The sequence below is a fragment of the Anolis carolinensis genome, chromosome 2, assembly GCF_035594765.1.
Source record: "Anolis carolinensis isolate JA03-04 chromosome 2, rAnoCar3.1.pri, whole genome shotgun sequence".
Taxonomy (NCBI): Eukaryota; Metazoa; Chordata; class Lepidosauria; order Squamata; family Dactyloidae; genus Anolis; species Anolis carolinensis.
In genome coordinates, this window is record NC_085842.1 from 169,419,154 (window position 1) to 169,446,568 (window position 27,415).

Consider the following 27,415-nt stretch of genomic DNA (forward strand, 5'->3'; position numbering starts at 1 on the left):
TACAGAGTCAGATAAACAAAATCTCCCACCCACCCCCAGTCCTCCCTTTGCAGCTGGTCTTCTAGGTCCCTCTGCCAAGAAACAGACACTTGGAAACTTTTTATTTTAAATTGTGAGGGGGTGTGGGTGGGACTTCCCCAGCCCCCTTTTTAGCTCTGGAGCTCATCTCCAACTTATTGTTGGAATGGCAAGCTGGAGTTAATTCCCATGAGCCAATGCATGTTTTCTGACTTGGATCACTCCGCAGCTTCCCGTTGGGGCTAAAGATTACAAAATCCCAGCTCTCAAGCCTAAATCTGGACATTCCTTTTATCTCCCATGTTATTTTCTATGCAAACAAGAATTGAAATTGGATCAGGAGTGCAAAAGTGAAGCGTCCCTCCTGGGTGGAGAGCACTTCCATGGTGCCAGAGTCAATTCAGACATTTTCAGAGAAAGCCAGGTTAGCTAGCATCAGTCTATTAGGCTGTGCCCCTTGTCTAGAGTTGTGGTGAAATAAGCAAAATAGGGTCCCCTAGGGCAGAGATTCTCCAGGCAGGTAGAAAACATAGAGAGAACCTGCCAGTCAAGCCAGAACTTGGGAGGGACTTGATAAAAATAGTTTACTTTTAATGAATTCTCTCGGGTGATAACTAAAATAATATGAAGTATAAGGTATCACTAAAGGCCTCATCACAAAGGCCAGGTGAAGTGTCTCGCTCCGTCTGGCTGATGGGCTCCATCCAGAAGCTGGGGTGAAAGCATCTTAGGACAGTGTGTTGTCGAAGCCTTTCATGGCCGGAATCACAGGGTTGTTGTGTGTTTTCCGGGCTGTATGGGCATGTTCCAGAAGTAGTCTCTCCTGACGTTTCATCCACATCTATGGCAGGCATCCTCAGAGGTTGTGAGGTAAAACAATATACCTCACAGCCTCTGAGGATGCTTGCCACATATGTGGGTGAAATGTCAGGAGAGAATACGTCTGGAACATGGCCATACAACCCGGAAAACACACAACAACCCATCTTAGGATGCTAAATTCCGCCGTCTGATGAGGTCCTAAGTCGAGTTAGCATGTGATATAGGAAGGAATCACTTCTGTTGTTCTGCAACACAAGGTGCTGCCTCAAATAATTTTCCCTCTTTGTTTTTTTTTTTTTAAATAAAATACAGGAGTGCCTTTCTTTGAGGCTTTGTAAAAGAACTCCACACTATATCACACTTAACTATTATCCAGTTTGGAGCCATTTTGTTACCTCCTGCCAAGTACTAGGGCAGGTGACAATCCAAAAGCACACAGAGCTTGTTACCCGTGCTGGGTCTGTTTGTAGCATTGTGTCTCAGTGTCATATTCTGGTAATGTGGCACAATGGGTTAAACCCTTGTGCTGGCAGGATTGCTGACCGAAAAGTTGATAGTTCGAATCTGGGGAGTGGGGTGAGTTCCTGTCTGTCAGCTCCAGCTTCCCATGCGGGTACATGAGAGAAACCTTTCACAGGATAGTAAAACATCCGGGCATCCCCTGGGCAACGTCCTTGCAGACAGCCAATTCTCTCACACCAGAAGCGTCTTGCAGTTTCTCAAGTCGCTCCTGACACGAAAAAAGTAATTATTTTTAGTTTTATTTCTTCTTTTAGACTTAGCACTATTACACATTCAATGATAGTTTAAATATGGTTTGAGTTTTTAACATGCACTGGTAGGCTCTATTAAGTAGAAGAATGGACTGGACCAGGGCTTCTTAAAGTTTTCCACTTGAGACTGCTTTTAGCTTAAGAAATGTTACATGACCCTGGGTATATAAGAATATAACATAGGTATAAAAGTAAAACATCTACTGATAACAAATCAGCATTTGAAAGGCTTGCTAAACAGGATGATTTCCCCTTTTTATTAAGTACAGCTGAAGCATCTTCTATAGAGTCCACAACAAATAGTGCACAACAGTGTTGTCTAAGAATCTAAAACAGCCACTAGGTGGCATTCAGAAATCTTTTACTGTTGCCAATTTTTTGTGACTCCCCCATTGAGCTAAGGCCATGTGGGGTTAGGACCCACAATTTAAGCAGAGGCTAGACCACTTCAGACTTGGTAGAGGGGGAGGACATTGAATTTTATCATAAAATGGACCGTTATATAACACTACACCAACCCAGTCAGTTGTATTCTTCAGAGTTCAGTGCAAGCAGACTGGTCTTTATGTCAGATACAGAGCTGTGCAGGCTCAAGAATATTATTTTTAAGGTGTAATTGTTATCCAGATGAACAGGCAAAGATATTGGGGGGAAATGATAGTCTACCTGTAATATGAGCATGCAGGATGATTGTGGAGGGAACATTTGGTCTGGAGCTGTACATCACACATTACGTGACAACTGTCCTGCTTGATTTCAGGGTATGGCCCTGATGCTCTGGCTCTTTTGTAGAGTGGAAATTTCCAATTTTGGTGAACTCAGTTCCAGGCAAGAGGAAAGAGCTGTGTGTCAACCTCATCTGTTTTATCAAGGGATTGCTACAATTTGCAAAGTTTATTCAAAGGCTTTGAGGGGGTATCCATGCATTTATTTAGCTTCCTCTTTCTTTAGTCCTTGTTGTGCCAGGGCTTACCTTCCACTCTGTTCTGTATCCACCTTCCGGTAAGAGGAAAGTAGGCTTGATTCCTTCTCCCCAATTCCTTAATAATCCCTTTGTTACATCTTGAACTAGAACCAGCTTAATTTCCAAACAGAAAAAAGTTATTTTTGTGTGTGTATTTGGTTTGGATGATAACCTATGATTGATATTTTGTGCATAAAGCTTAATGACACCATTAGTGGCTTGTCCCTTGATCTTGGGTTTTGGTTTGGAAACTTCAGGGTTGAGACAATCCTGAATTAGCAACACTCCTAGAGAAGCGATCATAGTACAGAAGTGAAAGATATAGACTAGGTGCAGAAAGCCTTTCATTTAGTCAGTTACATTTCCAGTGAGAGTTTGACTTGTCCATGTTTTCCCGTGAGCCCCTGTGCCGTCACATCCAGGCACCTTTTTAAGCTTTAGGATGTGCTTCTTCCTTTGCCCAGATGAACTGCGGGGGCCTTACTTAGAAGCTCTGGAAATCCCAGTAACCAAAGGCACTTCAAGTAGAACAATCCAACAAAATTTTATTTTCACAAAGTCCTTGGCAGACTTGGCACATGTAATTAAAGTTGCAAATAAAAACAGTCCAATTATAAAACCTTGCAGATGTTCCTTGCTTGCTTTTCCCTTTTAGGTTGCTGGGTTGATTTCCACCAAAGGCAAAGAGGTCCTGAGATCCTCTTCACCCTAGCTCTGAGCTGCTATCAAAAGATCTATAACTATCTAAGCCCAAAGCTAGTTTTTGTGGCGAAGTTGGTAGGGCTTCCTCCAGTGGCAAAGAAATCCGAAGATGTTCTTTGCCCCAGTGCCAAAGCTATAAGAAAGAACAGGTCTTTCCCCTATCTATGCTTGGCACTGGTTTTAAAGGCAGGTCAATTGTTTGTACTTACGATGGCCTTTTCAGAGTTGGCCTGGCTTGGTCACACAAGCACATCTATGATGTTTCTCCTTCAGTCTAGAAGGCAGAATAGGCTTCTCAAAATGGAGCCTTCTATCCCCAGGAAAAGGGGCGGTCTCCAGAACAAAATGATACATTTGCAGGCTGCAAGCAGCAAAGACTTGCAAAAAGGCTAAACGATCAGACTGCTGCAGAATTTGCAGCAACCCGGGAGCAAATGCAAACAGATGTTATTCCTACAACTATAAAAAATGCAAACCAAACCTCTGGGGGACGGAACAGCCCCTCTACTAGACACAAAATGTCACCTCGAATTCTTATGTGATCTCGCTACCACATTACAGATTTGTGTGTGTGTTCTCAGGGCAAGGCTCCATAATTGTATTCTACTGCAATTCACTGTGTAAAAATATCTGTGAAGGGTTTTCGATTTCACTTGCAGTGTGGGCAGTATGGTAGAGTTTGCAAGGGGATGATGTATAATTTGGGACTGTCCCTGATTTCTCTCTCTGATAAATCACCATACCTTATTTGCCTTTGTGTGGGGTTCAGATCTATGCTGTACTGAAGTGTCTTTAAAAAGTTTCTATTGGTTTTGACATTTTATGGGGTTGAGGGGAATCCAATTCAACCCATAGACCTATAGCAGGATTAAACTCCCAGTTCTCAACCTGGGGTCCCTAGATATTTTTAGTCCACAACTCCCAGAAATCCCAGCCAGTTTACCAGCTGTTAGGATTTCTGGGAGTTGAAGGCCAAAAACATCTGGTGACCTCAGGTTGAGAACCACTGCTTTAGATCCATTGTGGGAGATGTCACAGATCACTTTGAGAGCCCGGTGAAAATACGTGGGCAAACAATGTACTTAAATATCACTTTCCAAGAAACAAGACAGAAATGGAAGGCAACTTTGTTGAATCTAGTGATTCATTCCACCTAAAGTATAAAGGGTGTTTTGGAATGATGAATCCAATTTAAAAGCAGTATATTTCATGATGGCAACGTGTTACGATTACTCAAGAAATTACAAAGGCTTTAATGAGTTCTCAGGTCAACAAGTTTTACTAACCATTTTGAGCCAGAAACAAATCTGAAAAAATAACTGCACAAATGAGGTCTCTCTCATTAAGTCTTATGTTGTGGAGTCGCCAGCTTGTGAATGACTGAGTCTAGGGGTTGTTTATCTAGCACTATCTGTTGTTGAAGGCTTTCATGGCAGGAATCACTGGGTTGCTGTGAGTTTTCCTGGCTATATGGCCATGTTCCAGAAGCATTCTCTCCTGACATTTCACCCACATCTATGGCAAGCATCCTCAGAGGTTTGTGAGGTCTGTTGGAAACTAGGCAGGTGGGGTTTATATAGCTGTTTGAAACTCTTTGCCTCATTCTTTCAAGTTGTAAATGTTTCATTCATGGACAGTTCGTAGTTGCAGAGCTATAGTGATTTCAAAATGGATCCAATTTTTGAAACACCCTGTATTTAGAGTGTTATACTGTAATTGGGACTACTTATAAAATACATGCTCCAGGCTCTAGTACTCACTCAGCCATGAAATTCACCAGTATATCATCCCTCATCCTCTCTTCCTTCCTCCCATCCTGACCTACATCACAGGATGGTTTTGAGGAGAAGACTGCAATACAGTCATTAAAATTTTGGGGTGGATATTCATAAATGGTATAGTGAATGTGTGAGTGGCATCTTCCTTTGAAGACTCTAGCCACAGATGCAGGCAAAATGTCAAGAGTAAATGCTGCTAGAACATGGCCATACAGCCTGAAAACCATACAATACATCAGTGATTCTGGCCATGAAAGCCTTCAACAATACATAGTGATATTCTCTTGAAGACCAAAGTCTGAATCCCTGCACAGCCATAGCAACCCACTGGAGACCCAAGTCACATGCTCTCAATCTTAGAGGAAAGCAAGGACAAACCCTCTCGGAATATATCTGAAACCCTAGGAGGTGTTATCTTAAGTCAGAGTGACTGATGAAACACAATTAATAAATAAAACAATGTTGTTCTACTTTGTGTCCTCTGAATGGAATACAATACCCATAAAACCAAGTGAATGTCAGTTTGAGAATTACGATACCTCCCTGTTAGGCCAAGGCATACTTTCAGGAGTTTACGTAGCTAAATTCCATGGGAGGCGAGATTCCTTTTTGGTTTTTGCCATTGATAAACTAATGGAAGTCAGAAACCCCTGCTGACCTGTCATCCAGCAATCCCAAATTCCCTCCAATCCATCTCTGCTCAAATCACTTTTTAAATATTTAGTTTTTGTTAAACACTGCTGCACTTTATTATTCGTGTGTAGTGTTTATCTACAGGGCTGATTCATTTTTGTTAGAAGTGGCCAAGGCACACATTGAGCTGATGCACATTTTTTTTCTTTCCCTTTCTTCTTCTTCTTCTTTTACTTTTCACGAGGCTGCATTGACGTTTGCAAGAAAAATGCTGCCGTCATTAGCTCTGTCCCAGAATGGCATCTTCCCAAGGGGGCCTCCTGCCAAGGACTCCGTTAAGGAAACCTCCCGGAGCTTCAAAAGAGGAAATAGGAGACGCAAAGGGTGGGAGGGAGCAGAATGAATCTGGCTTAACCACTTTCTGATCTGTCTTGAGATGGGTATTCATTAACAATTCTACACATTGGCCTAAAGAACTCCCTTTGTAACAAAAGGAAATAGTCTATAAATACATATAAGTTTGTTGGACTTCCACTGCTTGTTTCTTTTTTGCCTTCTTTCACAAAGTTGTTAATTCTTTTGAGTGCATTCCTGGAAGCCCTGGGGCTTCCCAAGGGAGGCCAAATGATATACGTATTATTCAGCATATGTGTGTAGCAGGAAAAGGGTTTCTTTAGTAATTGATACCCCACAAGCTTTCTCAGATGAAATCTGAGGCATGTGTGGCCAAGCAACATCAGAGTGTGGCCAAGATGGGGAAAGGTATTCATGAGAAAGAAAGCTGGGAGAGGCTGCAGCAGTTTGCTTTGGCTGGAGCCGACTGGGAAAGACAAGTTTTTGCCCACTCCTCTCCTTCCTGTTGAGTCATCAGAGTACCAAATCCTTTTGCTCTTTGGACTCAATTAAAGCAAGTGGAGGAGAAAGGGAGTACGGTCGAAGGAAGAGAAAGAAACTAGGACATTTTCAAAGTACAGTAGAGTCTCGCTTATCCAATCTTCACTTATTTTTTGTATTTTTATCCAACATTCTGTATTATCCAACACAGTTTGCCTTTTTGTAGTTTATGTTTTCAATACATTGCGATATTTTGGTGCTAAATTCACCAATAAAGTAATTACTATATAAGGTTACTGTGTATTGAACTGCTTTTTCTGTCAATTTGTTTTAAAGCATGATGTTTTGGTGCTTAATTTGTAAAATCATAACATAATTTGATGTTTAATAAGTGTTTTCATAATCCCTCCTTATTATCCAACATTTTCGTTTATCCAATGTTCTGCCGGCCCAGTTATTTTGAATAAGGGAGACTCTAGGTGAAATTTGGAATGGCAGAAGATTAATTGGGACTTTCCCAGACAAATCAAAGCAATTTTACAGTGTGATTGTGTGAAGTCGCTATCAAAAATTATAGTACCAAATAGTGGTGCATGATTTGTATCATTTTTTCTCCTTGGATTCTTTTTCTGTTCAAACACGTGTATGCATGCACCGTCACCTCTTTTTTTGTGTGTCAGGAGCGACTTGAGAAACTGCAAGTCGCTTCTAGTGTGATAGAATTGGCCATCTGCAAGGACGTTGCCCAGGGGACAGCCAGATGTTTAGATGTTTTACCATCCTGTGGGAAGCTTCTCTCATGTCCCCTGCATGGGGAGCTGGAGCTGACAGAGGAAGCTCAACCTGCTGCTGCTGCTGCTGCTCAGTCGTTTAGTCGTCTCCGACTCTTTGTGACCGCATGGACCAGTCCATGCCAGAGCTTCCTGTCGGCCGTCACCACCCCCAGTTCCTTCAAGGTCAACCCAGTCACTTCAAGGATACCATCCATCCATCTTGCCCTTGGTCGGCCTCTCTTCCTTTTTCCTTCAATTTTCCCCAGCATCGTGAGTTTTTCTAAGCTTTCCTGTCTCCTCATGATGTGGCCAAAATATTTCAGCTTTGCCTCTAATATCCTTCCCTCCAGTGAGCATCTGGGCATTATTTCCTGGAGGATGGACTGGTTGGATCTTCTTGCGGTCCAAGGCACCCTCAGGATTTTCCTCCAGCACCAGAGTTCAAAAGCATCTATCTTCCTTCACTCAGCCTTCCTTATGGTCCAGCTCTCGCATCCATAGGTTACTATGGGGAATACCATTGCTTTGAATTCGAATCACCGACCTATTAGTCAGCAGTCCTGCTGGCACAAGGGTTTAACCCATTACGCCACCGGGAGCTCACTGTCACCTCTAAAAACCATGGATACCATGAAAGATTGCTACCACACTCTCCTGTTTCTCAAAGGTGAAAAACAAAAACACAGCTCACTTCTTTGTTTGAAGACGCAGGAAACCGCTTGTACAAAACCAAAAGATCAATAAAACTTTAAAAACATAAAATAGCACGCATTCATCATAAGAAGCAAACAATTAAAAACCACAGCAGATAAAACCAGATCTGAAAGAGCAGGTCAAAAGTCAAGTGCAGCATTAGGGCAGGAAAAAGAAAGCTCCAAAAAGAATGCCTTGTTGAAATACGTAGCAACAAGTTTTCAAATATCATCTAAATGTGCCATCCAGATTTCCAAGGAGATGGTATCCTGGGATCTTTGTGCCACCACTGAAAAGCCACTGCATTGTCTATATGACCTCACAATAGGGCTGGACTACAAACTGAGCTTCAGGTGACTTAAGTTGCCAGCAGGTTCATGGATGTTCCCTCTTCCATAGTAATGAATGAGGTGAAAATGTTACTACTGATGAAATCATAGTTGATGGGTACCGTTGTACTCTCCAATCTTTGGAACAATTGGCTATGAGGCAGGTAACTCATTTTCCTTTCCTCTTCATGCAGCTTCCCCCAGTCACAGTCTCCTTACCCCATAAAAGTGCATGGAAAAACTAGAAATGGTCTGCAGTTGGGGAAATTAGAGGAACACAATGGCTATAACAGCACATACTTAATATCCACAAAAGGTAATGTGAAGATTGGCAAGACTGGAATCATCCATTTGGTCCTGAATCCCTTCAGTTCTGCCACTATAGTCAACCAACCATACTGCTTACTGGGCTAGGTTGGAACAACCCTGGCCTCGGGTCATCCTTTGAATTTTTTTTTACTTTTGGGGATAAGGGGAATCTGAATTATGTACTTGAGAAATCTTCTGCTAATCAGTACTTCTGCCTTTGACTCCTTATCTTTTTGATGCAAGAAAAGCTGGAATAGGATTAGGAGGTATGTGGCATCTCTTAAATTGTAGACATTGTGGCTAGAGAAAAGAGAACCTGGCCTGAGGCATCCTTGGGACATACCTCTAGGCAGTACTTCAGGTTTGGAACGATGTCACCTTGTTTGTTCCAGCATTCTGGTCTCTTTGCTGCTGGCATTTTACAGCCTTCTTGTGAACAAATGTTATTAACACCCATTGGTATACATCAGCTGTAATGGGAAAGCAGCCCTCTGTCAGAACCTGCTTATTGTTACGCTGCTGAAACAAAAGGAAAATGAAAGCAAGCATGATGACTGTGTGGCTTTCATTTTGTGTCGCCTCTCATTTCCTACGAAAATGTCGTCATTTGTTTCGTGTCGACGAACAGTCGGCACGAAACAAATGCACGAAGGAAACGAAGAAAACATATATTGTGCACATCCCTAGTGGTTAGCTAGGCACAAGTGACACACTACCTAAAGCCTTACATTCAGACTTTACTTAAAAAGTGCGGTGTAGTGATTTGGGTGTTGAACTAATTGCTATATGTCTCCCAGCTGACATTATTGATTGCAGTACAACAGTCTAGACAACTATGGATAAGTGTACAAACTTTCTGCAAAAAAATACAGCATCAAATTTTCCCAAGAAAACTTTCTACCCTACATATCTGCCACTGATCAGGTGGGCAGGGGCTGATGGGAATTAGTCCCAGAAACAACCGGAAGGGGACATTGACTATGTTTTTTGTACACCATAGTCGATCAACTCCATCAATGGCATTAACTGTTGCATATTTTCAGAGAGACAATGTTTAGACCAACTCACTGTTTTGTAACCTAGATCCTTCCAGATGTTTTGGATTCCTATTACCATCACCCTTTGACCATACTGGATAGGGAATGGAAGGTCAAAACCCTTGGATTAAATTCAAATTGGGAAATGTTTAAATTTCTATGTATACCCACCTTTTCTCCAAAGCTGTGCCCTAATGTAATGCAGTCTTTTATGTCTTTATTCAGAGGTTCATTAGGACTGACTCTCACTGAATCCAGTAAGTGATTTTAGGATTGTAGCATAAACTTTGGTGCCCTAGATCCTGATGCATGAAGTGCAACATGAAAGGGTTTTCCCCCCTTGTGTGTGCAAACCCTTGCCCACAAAAACTTGTACTCTAATACATTTTCCTGAAGGTAGGCTTTTGCCCAAGAGAGCTGTAATAAATACAATATTCTGTACTATAATAATTACAGTATTCTTTCTGGTGCCATGTGTGTTTTTATCATTTTTGCAACTACAAGCTAACGTGGCTGCCTCTCTGATGCAGACCTATATTCAATTTGGTTTTTCTAAACCATTTAGTAAATATAAGAAATTGTCCTGGAATTTTTGCACTATTTTTTATCAAGATGAAGAATTTATTCAAAGTTGTCCTCTCCCTTACTCCTTTACCCTGTTTTTCCCACTGCAATAGTAAGCCCTCTTTTGTTTTTGTTTGAGCTCTTAGAAATAGCTAAACTCTACAGTCCATAGACCATATTGTGTCTAAAGTAGCCCCATTGGTTTGAGGAGTTTTGTTTTTAGAGTGGGCTCTATGTATAGATTGCAGCTTCAGCAAAATAGGTAGACATGTAGATGTGTGTGTGTATTTTAATGATAATAGCTTTGTGGAAAGAAAAAAAATACAATTCTCATGGCTTGGGAAGCCAAGATTGCCCCTGGCAAACTTTAGTTGGCTCTAGCTATCAAGAGATGTAGCAACAGGAACCTAGGGCAAAGGAGAAGCTATTCCACACCCTGCTCTTGGCACCTACACGTTGTGGTGTTACCACCAAATGTTGCTGTTTCCATTTGTTGTTGTTATTGTTGCATTCTGAAAGGCGTGGCAGAAAGGCACAGAAAGTGGTCAGTTGCCAAGGCTAGACAAATAAGTGCCTGATGCCAAGTGGTTATACACCCGGGGTGGTAGGTTCAGTGCATATGTGTTTGCGTATATGTTTCCCTGTTGTAATTGTAATCTGAACACTTGATCAGGAAGTATCCAAGGAATTGGCTTGCTTTCATGTGGCGCAGAAACTTTCCTCAAACTGCAAGTTGCTGGGGTGGAATCATTTACTGGATCAATGTTTGTGTGTGGGCTCACACAGCAGGCAGCAAACATCCTAAACTGAGTAATCTGTACAACCTGGAAGCTGCATGCATGCTGGTTGACATGACGGTTCCCACCATCAATGTGTACAGTTTCTTGTTGTGTATTTTTGGTTTAGAAACTGCATATGAAAATACAAAAGTTTTGTGTGATCAGTTGTACAGTAGATTATTCAGAAAATTTACTGACAGTAGGACAGTAGGTGGCGAAGTGTGTTAAAGCACTGAGCTGCTGAACTTGCAGACCAAAAGGTCACAGGTTCAAATCCCGGGAGTGGAATGAGCACCCGCTGTTAGCTCCAGGTTCTGCCAACCTAGCAGTTCGAAAACATGCCAATGTGAGTAGATCAATAGGCACCACTCTGGTGGGAAGGTAATGGCGCTCCATGCAGTCATGCCGACCACATGATCTTGGAGGTGTCTATGAACAACGCCGGCTATTCGGCTTAGAAATGGAGATGAGCACCAACCCCCAGAGTCAGACATGACTGGACTTAACGTCAGGGGAAACCTTTACCTTTAAGAGCTATTCAGTGGTAGAAATACATTATCTTGGTGTGTTGTGCAGTTCCTTCTCTGGAAGAGTTAAAATGAGCCATGTGACCATCTGTTGGGAGTGTTTTGATTGTGTGTTCCTGTACAGCAGAAGGCGATTTGACTAGATTTCGCTTGCAGTCTCTTCCAACTCTATAATTCTGTGGATTCTGTAGTCAGCTTCTAGTGGAAGTAAACCATAAAGTCATGCGTAAAGACCTACCGGTAGAAATTCCTAGAGATGGGTTCTCTCAGGTTAAAGAATAGCAATTTCTTTATTTGCAACCTTTCTTATCAAGATGTGGTCTTTTTGAGTGCCTTGGTCCTGAAGTGGCAGTTAAGATCCATTAGCTGTATATTAAGACCAGCTCTTAATCCACAGTGGTCAAAGAGCTCTTACACTTTCTTTGGTAGGCTTCTTCTCTTTCTGTGCTTTGAAGACATGCTTTGTTTCTGTATTTTTTTTTTCTTGGACTGCATGGTAAATGAGCAGTTTAAGGTTTGTAGCATGGATTTCTTTGTTTGTAGCCACGATTGATCCTGAATTAAGTCTCTACTCCATAGTGGTGTCATTAGATCCATCCATCCCACAGTTTTTTCCTGGACAGCCACAATGGAATGGGCCTTTACTGGCCTCCTACCATTGAGTAATGGGTTTGAATAGAAATTGTGTTCCGATCTAGTCTAAAAAATAACCAAAACCCATATTTTGAAGTTGTTGAAAAACCCGGATTAAAAGAAACATAGACTGATAATAGTCTGTCAGTTTGACAAGAATCTTGCAGTTCTGTGCAAAAATTTATTTCTGCTCAAAACAGCACTAACATTGTTTCCTGTGTAAAAGATTAGATTTTCTGTACATAGCTACTGTTCACAAAAGTCTCAAGGTTTTGAAAACAGTGTCGTTTTGAAGATTTTCTTCACTAAAATTACTCACAGCTTCTTTCAAAAAGAAAGAAGAGTTACCTCCCTATGGGTGAGAAGGTACTTCTCTCACACATTTCTCTCATCAATCACAAAAGAGAAGAGACTTTTTTTAAAAAAAAAATTGCTTCATTACATTACAGTGTGTGGACCAAAAGGCACCCCAACTAGAAAAAAATACAGTAATTTGTTGAAAAGGTCTTTACAGCTGCTTTTTTTCTATCTGTTAAAAAAATACTGCAACTAACATTTGGTTGAAACATGGGGACATTCCTGAGGGGTGCTGTAAAATTATCTATTTCATTTCTAAGTTTGGTAAAATTAAATTATAATTAATTAATTATAATTAATAATTAATAATTATTATTAATAATAATTAATTATTATTGTTAATTGTTTTAAATATGTTGTTGTTTTTTACTGATTTTGTGTGGAATTGAATTTTGCCAGTTGTTGTAAGCCGCCCTGAGTCCCCTCGGGTGAGAAGGGCGGGGTGGAAATGTTGTAAATAAATAAATAATAAATAAATAAATAAATCAGTTTGACATCACTTTAACTTCCATAGCTAAATGTTATGGAATACTTGGATATGTATATTATCTTTGGCCTTCTTTTCAAACACTCTTTGGGAGAGAAGTTTAAAGATCTTGTAAAACTACAACTCTCAAGATTCCTTAGCAGTGAGCTATGGAAGTTAAAGTGCTGCCCAACTGCATTCATTCTACAGTGTAGAGACACCTCAGATCTGTGTAAATGCTGCAACAAAACGTGACTCTAGAGGCCTCAAATGTCATGTCCCCTAGGATGAGATTCATAACTATATCTAGGGGACAGTTTACTAATCTGCAAACAGTTTTTGTTTTAGATTATAAAGATAGTCAAATAGCCAATAGAGATTGTACATACCTGTTATTAACCATAAGCCAAATGCAATGTCATAAATTACTCAAATGCTGTATTCCATCATTGTACTGTAACTTGATCCTAGCCAATGGTTTGTTGACCGAAATAAAGGATACTGACTGATTCATAACTGGAAGGCAGAAGGAGTAGCCAGAATTACTTTTTCTTCCTTCTATCTCAATGGTTAAGGGAGACATTTTGGTGATATCCCCTGTCCTGAGTTCACACAGCTAAGCAAGTCATTTTTGGGCTTTGTATCATTTGGAATTCATAGGTCTTTCATAACTCTATAGAAAGAGAAACAATTGAAAATTGGCAAGTGTGTTGTATGTGCATGAGGTTGCAGACCAGCAGGATGTTATTTTGGTGGTTGATTGTTGGTTTAAGTTTTGTTTTGACTATTCATTAAATCCATTGTTGGCCTCTGCCCTGAGTCTCCAGCATCAGGGTGGGCTAAAGAACTGAAACAAATGAAAATTAAATACCCCTATACCAACTGAGAGAGATTGCCTTTCCTGTTTGGTATTTCAGATTCTCTGGGGCTGACATGGGAACAGCTGTCTGTGCAACTAGTTCCCAAACAGAGGGTTTTGCTGTTTTCTGTTCAGGGAAGCTCATGTTACATTATGGGGGAAATGCCGGTAGGTGGTACACACATTGTGCTCTTTAGAGGCCCCTTTCACCAAAAACAATCCCAAAAAGCAAAATGAAAAGATGAGATGCTGTTACAGAGCTTTTCTCTAAGCAGATTTGCTCACGTTCAATTCTTTGAAGAGAAGAGACAAGGACATAGGAAAGTGTGTGTCCACAATGATGGACTTTGAGGAAGCATAAAAACCCAAAACTCCAAAAGGATCCCATTTTCTAACTTTCATACCTTATATCCCTAATCAAAACTTTAAATCCTAAAATCTACAACAGTGCTGACAATGCACAACCTTGCCTTGTACCTTTTAGAGTTTCACTTTTATTTGTCAATCTCCATTCACATTTATCATTGCAGGCTAGGAAGTATAAATTGATCTGAACTGTTTTCCAACATTTTTTTAAAAAGAACATCTAGTTCAAATTGTGAAGGGCCAATAGTAATTTAATGAAATTATACAAAATAGGTATTTATAGAAAGCTTCAAATGTTTAGGTTTTTGCCTTTTTAGTGATTCCCAGCATCTAAGAACATAATTGTGAAGTTTGTTTCCAAAAATACCAAATCCAAAAAATAATAATAATAATAATAAATAAAATAAGTGGCAACATGTTGTTTAGGAGCAGAATATTATGTACAGATCGAAATTAACAATGTATCACATTACTTGGAAAAGTGCATTTTATGGTAAAAGAGTACATATCCTTAACATATTTTGGTTTTGCTTGTTTGTTTTTGGTTCCTGTAAAATTTGTTCAGATGGATTTGGTAACTTTTGGAAACATGCTCCACAATTCAGATAATGATGCTAGAAGCAGGAATTGTGTTATCCTCAAAATTAAGGCTATACAGTGTTAAGATGGTCATATCCATTGATTGATTCAGGAGTTGTCTCTTTTCTCAAGTACATCTAGATCAGAGAGTTTTTCTATTGGAAATCGATTGGAAGGCAGAAAACAAAACGTTTGAGACTTTTTTAAAGCATCTGTTTCAATATTTTTTATTAAACTATCCCCATATATTTATAACATCCACATAGTTCAGAATTCACCCTTGGTTATACAAGCAGTTCTAATTTTTGCATGTTTAAATCAGTATTGCTTTATTCAAGGAGTTTCCCGTTAACTTTCAGTGTCATGTAGGTTGGCTTTAAAGCAGTTTCTCAGACTGTGCTCCTCCAAATGTTTTGAACTTCAGCTCCCACAATTCCTAACAGCTGGTAAACTGAAACTTCGGGAGGAGCACAGTTTAAGAAACACTGCTTTAAAGGTTGACCAAGGCTCATGAGACAACAGTACATAGCCTGGCATGTTGCTGCCATGTGAAGTACCCCTATAGAACTTAAGGCATTGTGGGCAGGACCTCTGCCAAAAAGGTGGTTTTAATTTATTTAACCTGAAAATATTAATAACAGGTTTTAAAAAGTACAGCTCAGAAGGAAACAGCAGTAATTAAAATAGGGTTCTTGCCCTTCCCAAATGATAATTAGATTTTTTTAAAAGCAGTTTACATTCACATGAAAAACAGGGTCTTGTGCTGCTAATCCCAGTGGTTGTGGAGTGCTGACTATAGTAATATCAAGTTCAATAGTCCTTTGCATGCACAAATCTATTCCTGGTATTTCCTTAGCATTCATCTTCAGCAGCCCAATTTGGAACTATAGGAGCCTTTCAGTTCTTGAGTTTGTTAGAGAATTGGGAGTTAGACATCTCTGGTAATCCTACTACAATACTCTATCTTCTGCCCACTTAATTTCGGCTCATTAAATGATGGGTTTTACCCTGATCTTGACCAGTTAAAAACACAAAAAGGAAAACATTTCACTGAATGTTTTAATCTGGGGTATTTTCTTACATTAAAATTTTCTCTGGCATGTATAATTTTATAGTGTAAGAGGTGCCAGTGTTTTGACATAGGATGATTCCCTGATGTGTTAAACTTATTTTTCTGTTGGAAGAGTATTGGTGATTGCAAGGTTGTGTTCTGCACATTTAATGAGAAGTAAGATGTCATACAACTTGCTGTTTCCAACCCCTTCTTTCCCTTTAGTTCCTGGCCGCAGGTTGAAATCTCACCCAACTCTTGCATTAAAATCACCCAGGAGGATAATTTTAGTTCTCCTTAGGTATCTCAGACTCAGATAGGATGGTATCCAGCTGATAGTAGATTTTTTCCTTAATATTTTTGTCAGCTTCTAGTGTTGGTGCATAGGCACTTATGATAGTAGCCTACTGGTCTTTTGGCTAGATTAATTCAGAGGGATAAGAGTAATTTTGGTTTCCAGGCAGGTACTGAGTGTCAGCAGTTGTGGAATGGGGAAAAGGGTTGGCCAACTGCAAGTCTAGTGATGGGGTGACATTGTCAGCACACATCTTGGGAACTATGGCAGTGATATTTTAGCACATTTTTGCTAGTCCTGCATAGACGAGGGCACTGTTAAACCATTCTGGCATGCCTCTTATGAAAACCTTATAATGGGTTTTATCCAAGGACAGAGTTATTCACCTCAAATCAAAGGAGTCCAGTTTTACTGTCCCCATCAATCTATATTCCCTTAGAACAGACTGTCTTTTGGAAGTAATAGTGTACCATCTGATTTTGTCCGACAAGAAACAGGTTCTCTAGCATATACACTGAAAAATATCTTTTTAGGGATCTAGGGTTTAAAAATGGGACTTGAAATAAAATGTAAGCCAATTATGTGCCTTCAATATTGATATTCTGTACTGCTTGCTTTTATTGTTATTCCATGATTGGTGTGTGTTCTTATCTTATTTTATAGTCTTCATACCCATGCATATGTGCATTTCAAATATATATGATACTTTTCTTAGAGTATGCAATCTCCCGAGCATTCTCAGGTTAATGATTTCACTTGGATCATTCATTGTCATTTTAAGCAATGGCATTGAACAGTACTACATTAAGTAGTGGCTCACAGACCAGTACTGATCCACATGCCATCAGAAAGAAACTCTTATGGCCAGTGGACACAGATATGTTACCAGTCCCCCAGTGGTGCAATGGGTTAAACCCTTGTGCCGCAGGGTTCGAATTCGGGGAGAGCGGGTGAGCTCCCTCTGTCAGCCTCAGCTCCCCATGCGGGAACATGAGAGAAGCCTCCCATAAGGATGGTAAAACATCAAAACATCCGGGTGTCCCCTCAACAATATCCTTGCAGACAGCCAAGTCTCTCACACCAGAAGCGGCTTGCTGTTTCTCAAGTCGCTCCTGATACGAAAAAAGAAAAATCCCCAACACATTGGGAAAACAAAATTGCAAGTCTTCAGAACTTTGAATTGCCTTTGTTGAAGAGAATCAGTAGAGGTGGCACCAGTTTATTGTTAACACGGCATTCTAGATGCCTGGATGTCTAGAACTAGAACTCTAGACTTTCCTCAGATGTTCCTTAGCGATGAACATTGTCAATCAAGCCTGCACAACCTGAGGCCTTCCAGGTGCTTTGGCCTCTAACTCCTAGAAGCTCTAACAATGGCCAGGAATTCTGGGAGCTGAAGTCCAAAACACCTGTAGGGCTACAGGTTGTGCAGGTCTATTGTAGATGCTTCTAGGATAGGTCCAGAAACAGGAGCGATAGTGTGTAATTCACTTCTGAGTCCTGGTTGATGGGTTGAACTGGAACCATTTGCAAGAGAATTCCCTTCCCCAGTCCCCAGTTTGTCAAGATAAAACGACAAAGTGTCTGAAAGCATCTGAAGCAGCTAAAATGTCCAGAAGGATCAGCAGGGTCATATTCTACCTTTCTGTCTCCCAGCAAAAGTGATCCATCGAGGTTAACTGAGTTTGAGTATCAAAACTGAGCCTGAAGCTAGTCTGATAAGGATCTAGGCAACCTCTTTCATTCAGACATGTCTGGAGCTGTACTTGCCACCACACACTTAGTCGTTTTGCCTAGAAATGTTACAATACTGATTGCTGGTAATTATTCAGATGCAAGGACTGCCTTACAATGGCTTAAAAATCTTTTAAATGGAAAAAGAAACATCCACCATCTGCATGGCACACTGATTCTTCTTAGATCAACTCAGCCTAGCTAGATTGGCCAAGAGAGCCAGCATGGTGTAATAGTCTGAGTGCTGGACTAAGAGTAGTAGTAACAGTAGTAGTAATGCAGTTTGACACACTTTGACTGCCATGGCTCAATCTATAGAATTATGAGAGTTGTAGTATTACAGTTTTTTGGCCTTTTCTGCCAAAGAGTGCTGGTGCCTCACTAAATTACAACTTCCAGGATTTAATAGCATTGAACCATGGCAGTTGAAATGGCGTCGAACTGCATTAATTCTACAGTGTAAAGCTCTTGACACCAGGGTTCAAATATTTGCTCAGCCACGGTAACTCATCAGTCACCTTGGGCAAGTCAGTTTCTTTCATCCTCAATGGAAGGCAATAGCAAACCTCCTCTAAACAAATCTTTCCAAGGAAGTCCCATGATATGGTCACCATAAGTCAGATATGACTTGAAGGCACAGAAGAAGAAGATTGTCCACACTATATCTTCTGGATCCACAGTGAGATTTCGGCAGGAGTAGCTTATAATGCAAGCCAAAGTTCCATCTTCTACATAAGTGTTAAAATATAGGATTTCTAATTGTTGACTGAAGATATTAATCTTAAGCTGAAAAGGTCCTTGCAGAAATCTTGTGTTGTGCACTTCCTTGCTGGCCTTTTAATTTGCCCATCAGTCGAAATCTTGCCCACTTGTGTGCCACTTGGCAGATCACCATATGCTTCAGGGTGTAGGGCACTAACATTCTTTCTTTTCCCTTGCCAGTTAAACAGAAATAATCTGAAAAGTGGGAGTAAAGTACTCTTTGGGATGCGATTAAAATCAGTTGGGCTCCTTGCCAACCTGAAGGTAGACTTTAAGGAATTCAGTCAAGGAACTTTGTGGGCACCATTCCCCTTTCATTGTTGTCTTTCATGAAATTTCAGTCTTAATGCCCCATCCTCTCTTTTCTTCTGCTCTCTGCAAGTATGTTAAACTGTTCCCATGTCAGTAACTGATGCTTGGCATGGAGATATTAGCAGATGAATCTTTTCATTCTATGGAAATAAGACATTATTGCCTTTTAATCTATTTATTAGTTTATAGCATTTATTTTCCGTCCTTCTCACCCCGAAGGGGACTCAGGATGGATCATAGAACATACATATACAACAAACATTCAATGCCGTTTATATACAGACAAGACAAGCAATTGTACATAGATAGAGGTATATAGGCTTTTCCCATCTTTGGCATCTTGGAGACGCGTTTGGTTCCGGCCATCGGGGGGGGGGGGAGGTGCTGTTGCTCCATCTCCCTACCAAAGAGCTTTGTTCGTAAATTTCCTCCTTTGATCGAATCGTTGCCATTTTTCCTGCATTTCCTTATGGGGGCCTTAAAAATACCTCCCCTTTTTCATGCGGTACCTATTTATCTACTCACATTTTGCTTTCGAACCGTAGGTAGGCGGAAGCTGGGCTTAAGGCCAGGAGCTCATCCTGACCCAGGCTTCAAATTGTCAACCTCTTGATCAACAAGATTTACTGCAGCTTATGGTTTAACCTGCTGTGCTAGATCTAGGTGATGTTAAAGGAATCAGTGCCAGTAAGGAAAAAAACTTGGAAAACTTAAATACAAGTATAAGCAGTTCCCGAGTTACAAACATCCGATTTACAAATGACTCATAGTTAAGAACGGGGCTGAGACAAGAGGAAGTGAGAGAAATCTACCCTTGGAGGGGAAATTCGCTCCTGGAAGAGTTATCATAGGAAAAAGTAGTCTCTACTGAAGCTTTCTCATGGATCCTTGTTTCCACAACAAGCCATTTTTTACAAAATCCAACTATCACAGGGAGAGAATGTGAGATGAAATCTTTTGATCAGGGACACAGATAACAACACAAACACCACAGGGGTGTTAAAGCTTCCTTGTGCTATCCAACACATATGTTGTTAGAGTTACACTTAAAATGTCAAGTTTCTGACTTACAAACAAATTCAACTTAAGAACAAACCTTCAGAAACTATCTTTTTCATTACTTGGGGACTGCTTGTAATTGTCATTGTGCCTAATCTTTTACAAGACTGAGCAGATGGTGTTGTAGTAGGGTAATATGGAATAGAGAGGTAGCTTAGAAAGAAAACTTGACTTCCATAGTCTAAATCTGCTTTTACTCCAATGAGCAAAAAGTAGGCCAGCTGGACTGGATGGACTTTCTGGTCTTTTCCAACCCTAGGATTCTACATTTGGAGGGCTACCAAATTCCCATCCCAGCTCTGATGTTTAATGTTAGCATTCGGCATTAGAGAGATCACCACAAACTACCATCCAGGTTTTGGGAATATCCCTCTAACAAAACAGTCTTGTGCAATCTGTCCAAGAACTTATAATTTTAACATTCACCATTTCTAATCATTGAACAAGCTAGCTGAAGCTGATGGCAGCTGAAGGCCAAAAAAATTAAAGGATGCCAAAATGGAGAAGGCTGTCATAGGTCTTCACCTAATGCAGTGGTTCTCAACCTGGGGGCCTCCAGATGTTTTTGGCCTTCAACTTGGAGTAGTCCTAACAGCTGGTAAACTGGCTGGGATTTCTGGGAGTTGTAGACCAAAAACATCTGGGGACCCCAGGTTGAGAACCACTGACCTAGTGCCATGTGTGCAGTATTTTGAGAGCTAATTGAAGGTCTTTTTTGTTCACCTTGGTTTTCTAAGCAATATACATCTTATAACCTGGCTTCTCATTTTAAAACATGTATTTTATTTGTGTTTTACTTTTTTTTACTAGTTTGAATAGTGTTGCTCTGTATTTTAATATTGTTTTTTCTTTTGTAAGCTTCCCAGAGACTTTGTGTTGTGGGTTGGCTACATGAAGACACTGGAACATATTGCAGCCAGGACTTTGGGGGGATGGTGAGCTCTGTGATCCTTTAGGTGCAGATGCTTAAGTCACTCTGTTATTGGAATGAGAGTGACTCAGAATGTTCGTGCCCCATTTTTGAACAGTTGCCTCATTTTAATTAAACTTACTGACTTTATTTTTTGCTTAAAGCATTGCTAGACATTCAGTATCTTTACAATCAAGGTATATAACAATGGTAGATAACATATAACTGGATATCAGTGTTTGTGAACTCTTAGCTCCCCTTATCCTCCACCAGAATAGTCTAAAAGACTTTTGTTTCCTTCTTGAGACAGATGGCTGATTTATTCATTTCATTAATCTATACCACTCCTCTCCCCATGATGGCTTACAAGTTAAAAACAAAGTACAGCTAAGTTTTAGCAAACAAAAGTTTTTAAAGCACATGTGACCAAACAATTTTATTTTAAGTACAAAGTCAAAAAAGTTCAAAACACACATTTAAAGCAAAATATTTTTTTATTTTTTATTTTTTTTTTTTTAGAATAATCTTTATTAACGTTTTACAGGTACATTAATTAAAACAATGTGGTGGGTATCGGGGAGGGGGGGCAGGGGAGGGGAAGAATGGTAAAGTAGGGATAGAAAGAAAAAGCAAGAGAGGTAGGGGGGTCTTAAGGAAGGGGATGGGAGGGATAACAAGAAGAGGTTCTGGGGGTAAGAGGAGAGGGTGACGGGGGTGATGGTCTTCCTTTATCCTCCATATCGGGTACTACAGTCATCTATTTAAGATTGTCCTTTCTGTCTTCAATGTGAAATATAATTTCTGAGCTTCTCCCAATTTGTTTGTTCAGTTCCCTTTCCTCTGGACTCTTTCAACAGAAAAGTCAATTTGTCCATTTCTTGTATTTCCATCAGTTTTTGAAGCCATGCTTCCTTCGTTGGAAGTTCAGCCATTTTCCAATTTCTTGCGAAAACTATTCTTGCCGCTGTGGAGCTGTACATAAATAAAATGTCGTCATTTTTATCAAACTGTAAGTCTGAGTTTGTTATTCCCAAAAGGTAATATTCTGGTTTAATTTGAAAGTTTTTCTTTAAGATACTTTGTGTCTCTTCGTGGATCATCTTCCAATACCTTTTAGTTTTCTCGCAAGACCACCAGACATGGAAGAATGATCCTTCATGCGTTTTACATTTCCAGCAGGTGCTATTATAGGACTTGTACATCTGTCCGAGTTTTTTGGGAGACATGTACCAACGATGGAAAATTTTTAGCCAATTCTCTTTTAATTCCGTGGCATAGGTGTATTTCAGTTTTTTGTTCCATAACCGTTCCCAGTCCTCTAACATGATTGGGTGTCCGATATTTCTAGCCCAGGTAATCATACAGCTTTTAATTGTTATCGTTTCTGTTGACCACTCTAATAATGTATCATAGATTTTAGAAATGACCTTCTTTTCGGTTAGCATAATTCTGTCCCACACGGAGTTGGAATCATTGAAGCCTATACAGGCATCTTTAGTGTATTGTTCCTTGATGACAGCATATTGGAACCAGGACATATTTTTAAATTTTTCTTTTAACCTTTCTTGTGGTAACAAGTTATAAGTCCCGTTGTTTTTTACCAATAGATCTTTATACCGAGGCCAGGCGGGCCATTGTAAAATATGTCTTTGAGATGATTCGAGTGAAGAGATCCATAAAGGGGTTTTATTATAGAACCTCTTTTTGTACTTTTCCCACACTTTTATTAGAGCAGCTCTAATAAAGTGGTTGCCAAAGTTCTTTTCAACCTTTCTTTTGTCGTAACCCACGTACGCGTGCCACCCTCGTCGGAGATCAAAGCCTTCTAAGGTCAGTATGTTATTATCTTTTAGTGCTATCCAATCCCTCACCCAGTTTAAAACACAGGCTTCGTAATAAAGTTTTATATTTGGTAATCCAAAGCCCCCTCTTTTTGTTGCATCAGTCATAATATTATATTTTATTCTCGGCCTTTTGCCTTTCCATACAAATTTTGTGATATCTTTATTCCAATCCTGAAATACTTTTTGTGTTCTTAAAATGGGTAAATTTTGAAATAGATACATTAATTTCGGGAGTACATTCATTTTAATGACCGCTATTCTTCCTAGGAGGGAGATATTTAGATTTTGCCAATTCTGTAAGTCGGTTTTTATTTCCTTCCATTTACTTTGATAATTGTTTTTTAGTAATTGGGCGTTTTTGGCAGTTATCCAAATTCCGAGATATTTAACTTTCGCGACCGTCTTAAATCCTGTGGCTTCTTCCAATTTCCCTTGATTTTCCTGTACTATATTTTTGGTCAGAATTTTTGTTTTTTCCTTATTAATGAAAAAACCCGCTACTCTGCCGAATTTTTCCATGTTGTTAATCCATTTTTTTATGTGTCTACGGGGGTCTTCAATAAAACAAACTATGTCATCAGCAAAGGCGCGGATTTTGTATTCTTGGCTTCTAATTTTAGTACCTTTTAATTGGTCGTCATTCCGTATATTTCTAATCAAAATTTCTAAAGCAAATATAAAAATGAGGGGGGAAAGGGGGCATCCCTGCCTTGTTCCTTTTTCAATTTGGATAGTTTCTGAGTGTTGCCCATTAATTAACAATTTTGCTTCTTGGTTAGTATAGATCGCCTCGATTGCATTTATAAAGTAATAGCCCATATCCAATTCTCTTAGCAGCAATTTAAAAAATTCCCAATTTAAGTTATCAAAGGCTTTTTCAGCATCAATTGTTATCAAGGCCAATTCTTTTTGATGGAATGTTTCATAATATTCTATAATATCTAATACACACCTAACATTATCTTTCATATATCTATTTGGTAGGAAGCCTTTTTGTTCAGTCCCTATCCAATTGTTCAGAAATATTTTGAATCTATTTGCAAGGATTGTTGAAAAGATTTTATAGTCTGTATTCAGTAATGATATTGGCCTAAAATTCCTTACATTTGCGGGGTTTGTGTCGCTTTTTGGGATCACTATAATGTCCGCTTGTTTCCAAGAGTTCGGTATTATCTTGTCTTTCAGTGCCATATTCATTATTTCCTTTAGGTAGGGCATAATGTCATCTGCCAGAATTTTATAGAAATTCAGTGTAAATCCATCAGGACCTGGCGCTGATCTGGGTCTCATCTGTTTTAAGGCCTTTTTAATTTCCTCGCTAGATATGGCTTTATTTAACTGTTCCCTTTGATTTTCTGATATTTTTTGTAGACCTTGATTGCTCAGGTATTGTGAAATTTCATCCAAATCGATGGCATTTTTTTGATATAGTTGTTTGAAGAATTCCTGGAATTCTTGCCTAATCTCCTTATCTGTTGTTAAGATCATCCCCTCTTTTCTAATCACTGTTATATGTTGTTTCTGCGTTTTTTGCCTAATTTTCCGCGCTAACCAAGCACCTGGCTTGTTAGCATTTTCAAAGTGATGTTGTTTAATGAACTTCAGTTGTTTCGCTACTTGTTCCAATTCCAGGTTCTTTTTATTATTTTTCAATCCCCACAGTTGCTTTACTAGTGTTTGATCTTTGGGTTTCTCTTTCATTTTCTTTTCTACTTGGGTTATTTCTCTGTTTATTGTGTCTATTTGTGCATTCTTTAATTTGTTTCTTATTGCCTTTTGCTGGATAAAGTGGCCCCTTAGAACTGCTTTGAATGAGTCCCATACAATGTGCTCTTTTGTTTCTGGTATCCAATTGAATTTAAAATATTCTTGTGTCAATTTTTTACATTTGTCTATGTCCTCTTCTTTTTTAAGAAGGTTTTCATCTAATCTCCACTTATATCCCGGTTTCTTTTGATTTAGGTACATTTCTAATGGGCAATGATCCGATTTATCTCTGGGCAAGATTTTAATAGAGTCTACCTTAGCGCAGAGGGAGTTTGATAGCCAAATCATATCTAATCTTGACCACGACATATGCCTATGGGAGTAAAAAGTATAGTCTTTGGTTTCTGAATTGTGTAATCTCCATATATCCTGCAGGTGGAATTCTTCCTTTAAATTTCTAAAATTTTGTGAAATCAATCTTGTTTTGGCATAATTCTTATTCATTATTTTTTTACTTGTATCTAATTTTGTGTCCATTATACTGTTAAAGTCTCCTACTATGATCAGGTGGTCAAAGTCCGAATTATTTATTTGTTTTCTTAATTCTCTAATGAAGTGACTTTGGGGGCCGTTAGGGGCGTAGATGTTGCAAACGAGAATTTTTTGCCTATCTAAATTTATAAGGACTGCCACGAATCTTCCTTCATTGTCTTTGAACTGTAGTGTAGCTGATAGGTTTTCATTAACATAAAGTACCACTCCCCTTTTTTTTTTTTTTCCGATGAACAGAATTCTTTTCCAATTTTTCTGTTGACTAGCAGGGCCTCGTGTTTGGAGGTGATATGTGTTTCTTGCAGAGCAACGAAATCATATTTTCCCTTAATTAATTGGTTAAATAGAATTCTCCTTTTATTTGAAATGTTAATTCCGTTAATATTGTTGGAGTAAAATTTTAGCTGGCGGTTCAAGTTACATCTATTTTTAGACATGGTCGGCGTTCGCTTCTTTTTTCTTGTTTTCTTCCCTGGTTGTTATGTCTTCTTCCTCTGTTATTAGTTCTTCTTCTGTTATGTTGGTTTCGTCTTCCTCATCTTCTCCTCCTACATCCGACGCCTCTGATGCCTGTAAGAGTTTGCTTGGATTGCTTGACTTAGGACCTCCCTCTTGTGGCGAGTGGTGTCTTGCTCTTTTTGGTTTTTTCCTTTTTAACGATGGGGGGGTTGAATCTGCAGGGTGTCTTCCTTTGCCTTGTATGTGTTTTCTATAAAAGTCCTTTGCTTTCTCCTCACTCGTTAGCCAGTGGCGTTCTCCTTTTAGCGTGACCATGATTCCTTCATTCCTTTCCCACCGAAATCTGATATTCTGTTTTTTAAGTTCCTCGGTTAAAAAGAAGTATTTTTTTCTTCTACTTAGGGTTAGTTGTGGGAATTCTTTCAGAATAATGATCTTTTTCTCTTTGTATATTAGCGGATTATGTTTGTTATTCATCAGTACCTCATCACGTATTTTTTTCCTCACAAAGTGGACGATCACGTCCCTTGAGACCTTGTTTCTTCTCGAGAAGTTAGTTTGAATTCTGTAGACTCTGTCTAATTCATATTCTATGAATTCTTCCGATTGCAATAGTAAACTGGCAAGTAATTTGGTAATGATTTGTCTAATGTCCTCGTTACTATCCTCCAAGATATTTCGAAATCTTAACTGGAACTCTTTTTCATGCTGTTCAGTTCTTTCCTGTAGTTTCTCCAATTTATCATTTTTAGTTTCTAATCTTTCTATTTTTAGTTGTTGGTTCTTTTGAATTTTAATTAGCTTCTGATTTTCCATTTTCAAGTCGTTAATATCTTTATGAGTTTTAATCATTTCCTTTTTCAGATACCCAATGTCCTCCTTAATGTCTTTTTTCATATCCATCATTTCTTGGTAGAGTTCTTTTTGTTGTTGGCTATGTTGGTCTAGTTTCATCTGAGCTTGTTTCTGATGTTCTTCTTGTCGCTCCGCTAGTTTCTGTATCTCTCGGAGGATATCTTTTAGGTTAATCTCCTCCGACTGTGAAGGTCTCCTTCCCAGCCCCTTGTTCTCTTTAAGATCTTTATCAAACTTGGTCTTGGGAATTGCCATTATTACTCGCTCACAGCACGCTTAAGCAAAGAGAAAGAGAGAGCACGTAAGAGATAGCGAAGAAGATAGATAAGGGGGTACAGATAAAGAGAAAAAGAGAGGAAACAGGAAGAGAGGAGGGAGGGAGAAAGAGAAGAGAACAGAGAGAGACAGAAAGAGACAGCAGCAGTGACAGAGAGTTTCTTAGAGAAGAAATAAGAGATAGAGATGGTTAAGCTTTTAGTCCCTAGGTTCTTTGGGTCTTCGTTTCTTCTTTCCCAATATTGTATTCCTAATAAATCAGTTTTGATTCGTCTTGTTTGTTCGGTCTCCGTCCTCTTCGTTGGTGTTATTTTCCCCTTGGTGCAGCTGTAAAAGTCATTGTCCAAGGATACTCCTTTATTGGTTAAATTGTCCTTAGTTCTTCCTTTCCTGTGGCTTTGTATAGAGTACTTCTCTCCCTTTTGGTGAAGAAGCTCCCGCGCGCCGCGCGCCGCTCGCCGCTCGCCGCTTTTCCAGCGGACACACACACCAGTTTTCTAATCTCTTAATGCCTGCTTGGTGCGGAGGGGGAGAGATTAGTCATAACAGTCATAACAGCGATAGTACTCAAGGACGTTGATTCATGGCGGTTCCTTGCTGGGTCTCCTCACTGTCCTTTCGCCTGTCACTCCCAGGGAGGCGTCCGCCCAATCCTCCTGAACGTCCGATGAGTTTAATTCCGTTCATTTACTGTGTATATTTATATTTTTTCCTTTTTTTTTTTCCCTTAAGAAGTCTATTGCTAGCCTTGTGGGTACTTGAGAGTAAGATAAATCTAGCAATTTGCTCCAAGCCATGCAGTAT

General features: G+C 39.6%; 1 protein-coding gene across 7 annotated transcripts in view; it reads left to right on the top strand.

The window, feature by feature from the left end:
• hdac7 (histone deacetylase 7) overlaps positions 1–27,415 on the top strand; it is a 281,863-nt gene that overhangs the window by 158,807 nt on the left and 95,641 nt on the right. Inside the window, exon 1 of one of the 7 annotated variants that reach the window (XM_062971061.1) lies at positions 8,239–8,483. The exons of the other annotated variants lie outside the window; for them this stretch is intronic. The gene's annotated coding sequence lies outside the window, so the exon portion shown is untranslated. Of the gene's footprint in view, positions 1–8,238; positions 8,484–27,415 lie in introns of those variants that run through there. 7 annotated transcript variants of the gene reach the window in all.